This window comes from Dipteris shenzhenensis, chromosome 32 (assembly GCF_047967505.1).
Source record: "Dipteris shenzhenensis isolate YYH24624 ecotype China chromosome 32, Dip_SZ_1.0, whole genome shotgun sequence".
NCBI classification, from domain to species: domain Eukaryota; kingdom Viridiplantae; phylum Streptophyta; class Polypodiopsida; order Gleicheniales; family Dipteridaceae; genus Dipteris; species Dipteris shenzhenensis.
Window position 1 is genome coordinate 3163640 of NC_141627.1, and position 6000 is coordinate 3169639.

A 6000-nucleotide genomic window follows, 5' to 3' on the forward strand; every position below is an offset into this window, starting at 1 on the left:
GAGGTCACTAATGCAGAAATGCTTTATTCCCATTGGTTTTATAGTTATACTTTCTAACTCCTACTTCTTGTCCCTCAAGCTAAGTTCCTTCTTGATCAAGAAATTCATAACTATAATGAAGAGATTTGCCAACTCATCTCTAAAGTCTAAGAGCATCACCAGATCTTTGTTCACTGTGAGGCTACACATCCGGACCTACAACACCACGTGATGCCTTCCCTCTTTCCTATCAAGGAGGAACCTATGGAGTGATAATCTCCTCTCTCTACAATTGTCCTACAACTGTGGGGATTTTTCTCTGGTCTTTCTGTCAACCAGTAAGCCTCTTATGAGTAATTTTGATTTTGAATGATTGGTTCTTCATTGTGCATATTTTATGAGAAGTAATACAACAAACTTTTATTTTGCCCAATAAATAAATAGCTTTGCAAAGACAATCAACTGCTTCCATTGATCTCTTGTCAGGTACTTTTCCATTGTTCATGAAGTCATAAAGAATAGCAATTCATCATACCAAAATCAGGGGGTTTTCGGACGTACCTCCCCCCCATCACTTTCCACAGTAGCAGCTACCATGAAGACCACACTGAGCTCCACATCTAGGAACTCATCTTTCATGTTGGTTGTAGGCTCACCAAATTCCAAGCAAGAAAGATAGTTCATGACTACATGCTGAGATTCAGGCATGTGTACCACTTCAAAGTCTATTTCTTGAAGAAGTAGCATCCAGTGCACAAGTTTGGCCTATGAGATTTTGGTGCTTGACCAGATATAGGAGCGCAAAATGGTTGACATGGAACACCAGCTAGTGACCCAAGAGATAATGCTAAAATTTCTTCACTAAAAAGATAATCCCTAGACCTCCTCATTCTATAACATGTGCCAGGGCACTTAAGGGAATGGCTGTGTGAGACAGGAACTGCAAGTGTCTTCCATGCCTCTAGATTTGCCCCAGAAATCACAAACACTTTTTTGGATTTGATGGTGCAGGTGCGGCATGAATACTACCACATCACAGTACATACATAAACACCCCATGAAGTAATGAATGTTGTCTTGGGCTAATCCTTTTGGGCCATCTGGATTTGATTGTAGCCATTGTACCCATACAAAAAACAATAAGCCTCATGTCCCACCACCTCATCCAACATTGAATCCATGCATGGAAGCAAAAATGGGTCAACCACTGTTGCAGCATTGAGCTTGCAGTAATTCACACAAATTTATAGTTTCTTATTCTTCTTCACTACAATGACAATCAAAGAGATCCACTCCTGATTTTGATCGGCGCTAGGAACCCGCTTGCAAAAGGCACTCTAGTTCTACCTTTACCTACTTGGCCACATGCAAGTTCATCCTATATCACTACATTTGGGCTACGGTGGCATCTTTCTTTAGGTTGAATTGATGCTGTTGAAACTTGGGATCAAAGCACTACATGTCAATGTGATCCCATGCGAACACATCCCCAAACTCCATGAGCAATGACACCAGCTCCATCCAAAATTCCTCATCAAGCAGTGTATTATCTTTATTGGTTTGGAGCACCCATCCGCTCCCACAAACACTGTATTAAGGACATCTTTCTGGACACGGGGTCATTCTTGTCATGCGTTTCTTGAATTCCCTCTCCTACTCAAAAACATCCCACAAATCTAAATCCACAGTAAATGGATCATCCATTGACACAGCCTATGATAGTGGAGTTGCCATATGTGTGGAGGGTCCAAGCAAGAGGTATTGTGTGGAGATCTCGTTGACATAAATTGTGAACAAAGGTACCACAGATCCAGGTTCACCCTCAAAACTCTTCATCATCCAAGCCATTTGCCATGTTGACCATTTCAACAACCGACATTGAGCATGCTGAGAAAGATAATACATGCTACAAGCTTTTCCTTCATTTCTTATCTAGGGCAAGTGGTTGTACCCTCAAGGAGCTAAGGGGTCCCCTCCCCTTCCCTTTTGCATGACATATGGTTTGTCAAGTGTAATTTGTAACGTGTGTTTTGTATGATTTTGCTATCTATCTCCTTTCATTATATAATATTTTGTATGGCATACCATGTGTACACATGTGTTGGTTGTAGGATTTACCTATCTCCTTTCATTGAATAATATTTTATGTTAAATTTCAAGCTCTTTCCTTGGATTTCTTCATTGAAATATATTAGTTTCAAAAGGAAGAATGAATCATGCTACCTTGAATGCATTGATTTCTAAACATATATAATTATAGCATACTGATGAGATTTCTTGTGCATACATGCGACAAGTATCACACAACTTGTTATTTGATGAGATACTCTAAGAATGTAGGGAAATCTACCATAAAGGGTCTCATCCTCAAGTTCATTGAATGTTGCTCACATGGTCTACTTGTTGTATGCTCAAAACATGAACACATGGTAGGGAAAGCTACAATGAAGGATCTCCTCACAACTCCATTCAATGTTTCTCATAATCTCTACTCATCATGTGCTTGTAATATGACTAAATTTCATGCAATGTATAACACTATCTATGTGTAAAGTGCCAAGTACATAGGTAAGCCACTAAGAGGCATACATTGTTGAGAGATCACGCTCAACATCATGTGATCATGTGTGCATAGCACCATCATGTGATCATATGTGTATATCACTAACCCAATAGAGTGCTATAAACGAAAGGGTTAGATGCCCCAACCCTAACCCTAAATGGGTTTGTATATATTCTACATTTTCAACTAAATATAGTGTACAGTTAGTCATTTGTTGTGTGCTCTCCAGCTATGCCCTCTCTCCTCATCTCCACTCTTCTCCTCTCCCCTCTTCATATTTTGTCATGGTATCAAAGCTCCCTTGCTTTCCGCTGAGGCATTGCGATCCTTGAGAGTGTGAGAGAGTGATCGAGAGATTGAGTGTTCATCTTTAATTCCGAGGGAGGTTCACAGTTAGAAGGAGGTTCCAAGGTTTAGAGAGAGGTTTCAGAGTTTAGAAGAGGTTCTAGGGTTCCAAAGGGGTTTAAGGGTTAGAAGGAGGATCCAAGGTTTAGGGTAGACTACATGGTGGAGAACTCATCTCCCTCATAGATCATGGAGGTCAAGGGTTGAGGGACTAAGGGTTTAGGGGGAGCATAGGAGTGGGAGAGGAAGAAGGTGTAAGAGCATGGGGGGGAAGGAGAGAAAGGAGAAGGGAGGAGGAGGGAGGAGGAGGAGGGAGGGGGAAGGGGAGGAGGAGGAGGGAGGAGGAGAAAGAAGAGGAGGAGGGAGGAGAAGGGGGCAGGAGGGAGGAGGGAGGAGGAGGGATAAGGAGGAGGGAGGAGGAGGAGGAGGCGGAGAGGGAGAGGATGGGTTGCAAGGTTGGAGGAGAGGGGAGGAGGAGTTGCAAGGTTAGGACATGCTTTTGGACATGGAGTGCAAGGAAGCATGGATACTTGGAGACAATTGCTTAGAATACCAAAGTAGAACTCAACACAATGCCCCAAGAGTGTGGGATTCATTCCATTATGGGGTATTTATACAAGTTGGAGATCTTCTCTCTCTGCATGTTAGAATTGTAAGACATTCTCTCTCTTTGTGAAGAAACTCAAACCAAAACCCAAAAACTATTGAACAAAAAGTAGGACTCAACATACTTGGTGTGAAAAAAGACAAATTGACTTTGAAGCTACTTCTTTATCAAACTCCAAGCTCCTTCTTTGTGGATCTCATTAGCAAAGGAAAGTGGAAGAGGGTAGGAAAGAGTATTGGCTACGAGGGAGGAAGGTATTTCAATGTTGGGGAGAGTTGAATAAATCAAGGGAGGGAAGAGATGGTGGTGAAAGCAAAATGCATGCTTTTGGTCGTGGCTTTTTAAATCGATTTTTGGCAGTATTTCATCGAAATGTATCAAAATCATAATGGATATATTGAAGAATTCAAAGATAGTTATGTCAACGTATTCATTGAAAAAAATAGATATATCGACGAAATAGAGCATGCATTTCTTTTGGTGGTTTTAAGGTATTATTTCCAATGTTGACATACTTTTGGCATGGTGGTGGATCATGTGTGTAGATAAATAGATGAATTTCATCATGCATATTGAGAAGGGCAAGACATCAAAACTATTGTCCCTTCATACTTAGATGGTTTCAATGCAATCATCTATAGAAGTGACATCTTATCAAGAGTGGATAATTTCATTGGTACTGAGAAGCAAAAAGACTTCAGAAGCAATGTCTTATCTGGAGTCGATGAATTCACACACATTGAGAAGGGCAAAGATATCATTAGTGTTGTCCCCTTAAACTTGGATGATTTCAATGCACTCAACTAAAGAAGTCATATCTATCAAGAGGATGAGTTCATTGGTATCGCGAAAGCAAAAGATTTTAGAAGTGATTTCTTATATGGAGTGGATGAATTCACACACAATGACAAGGGCAAAGAGTTCAAAAGTGTTGGCTTATCAGACATGGATGACATGGATATTGATTCGAATGGTCCTATGATTATATCAAAGATAAGAATGAAATCAACAAAGGACTATTCGATATTTGACTTTGACTATGATAAGATCAAGGATACAACATCCCATGAAAACAAAGTGACAAATAAGTTTAACAGGGAGAAGTGCACAAATCCAAATAAGGATGTATAGAAGAAACAAAATGGACATACATATGCATGAAAAGAAAGCGAGTCCAGGTAGATCTAGAAAAGAAACCAAAGAGAGTAAGAGTAATGAATGAAGATGTTATGCTAAAATCAATGCAGTCTACATCTTGCAAGCACAGATGTATGCATTCCATTAATTTACATGACATCAAGGGGTGTAGAGCATAGGTGTGGCAAAGGAGAGGGAGAAAAAGAAATAATTACATACTCATGAGGCTCTCTTACTTTCTTGTAAATGACACAAAAAGACAAAGTTCAAGACAATAGATAAAGCCTCTTATAAAATTTCAATAATTCATATCGCATAATTATAGGATTATCACATGGCACATATTTGGATTTGGCTAATAAAGCAAAATATGGAGTCAAATTTAACATTCATGGAAACATAGGAAGGCCCAAAACAAGAGCCTCAACAGTTGCAGCAACAATGATTTTGAAAGACTAAACTCATGAAAATGCTTTACTTCAACCCCATCTATCTAAAATGCATCTTTCATAGGTTTGATAAAAAAAGAAGTATGTAAGTCTATTGGAGAAACACAGAGGCAAAGAGGGCATTCTCTGACATCTTTTCATAATTTGTATAATCTTTGGAAGAAAATCTTTGGACATGTTAAAGTCCTAAAGAGGCAAAAAATATCAAAGTGCAGTGACTGTGATGATCTAAAGTGAGCACTTGAGAGTGCAATGTCTCCAGAACAAAGAGAATCATACAAAAAAGGGATGTTTTGAAGGTGCATTTATGTGGATGTTAGTGCATGGATTTGAGTTTTTTGCTGACATATGGATTGATTCCTTGCATCTATATGATAGCAATCAAGTTGTAACATCCGTTATGAAGGCAATTCATAGTGTACATGCAGAAAAATGCCATGTACTAGCAAATTTGAGAATACATGTAGACAATTGCAGATGAGAGAATAAGAATGTAATCTTTGCATTTTGCTCAATGCTAATCTCATCGAATATTCAATGTTAGTTGGGCACACACATGAGGATATCGATCAAGTTTTTAGCACAGTCTCAAGAGAGCTAAAACACAAGGACATGGAGACGATGGATGACCTAATAAGAAAATGTGGGAGGCAAGTTGGTGGCCACAAGGAAGAGAGAGAGAAATATTAAAACTAGAGAGAGAATAGTAAAGGCCTTCACTTTTTGAGGTACCTTTAGGAAGGGACACAAAAGGTACCCCCACAAGTGAAGGGAATCCAAAAAGGTGCCTTCACAAGTTAAGGGACCCAAAAGGTACGTGCGCAAGTGAAGGGACTCCAAAAAGGTTCCCTCAAATGTGAAGGGACCCCAAAAGGTACCTTCACATGTGGAGGGACCCCAAAGGTACCTTCACAAGTGAA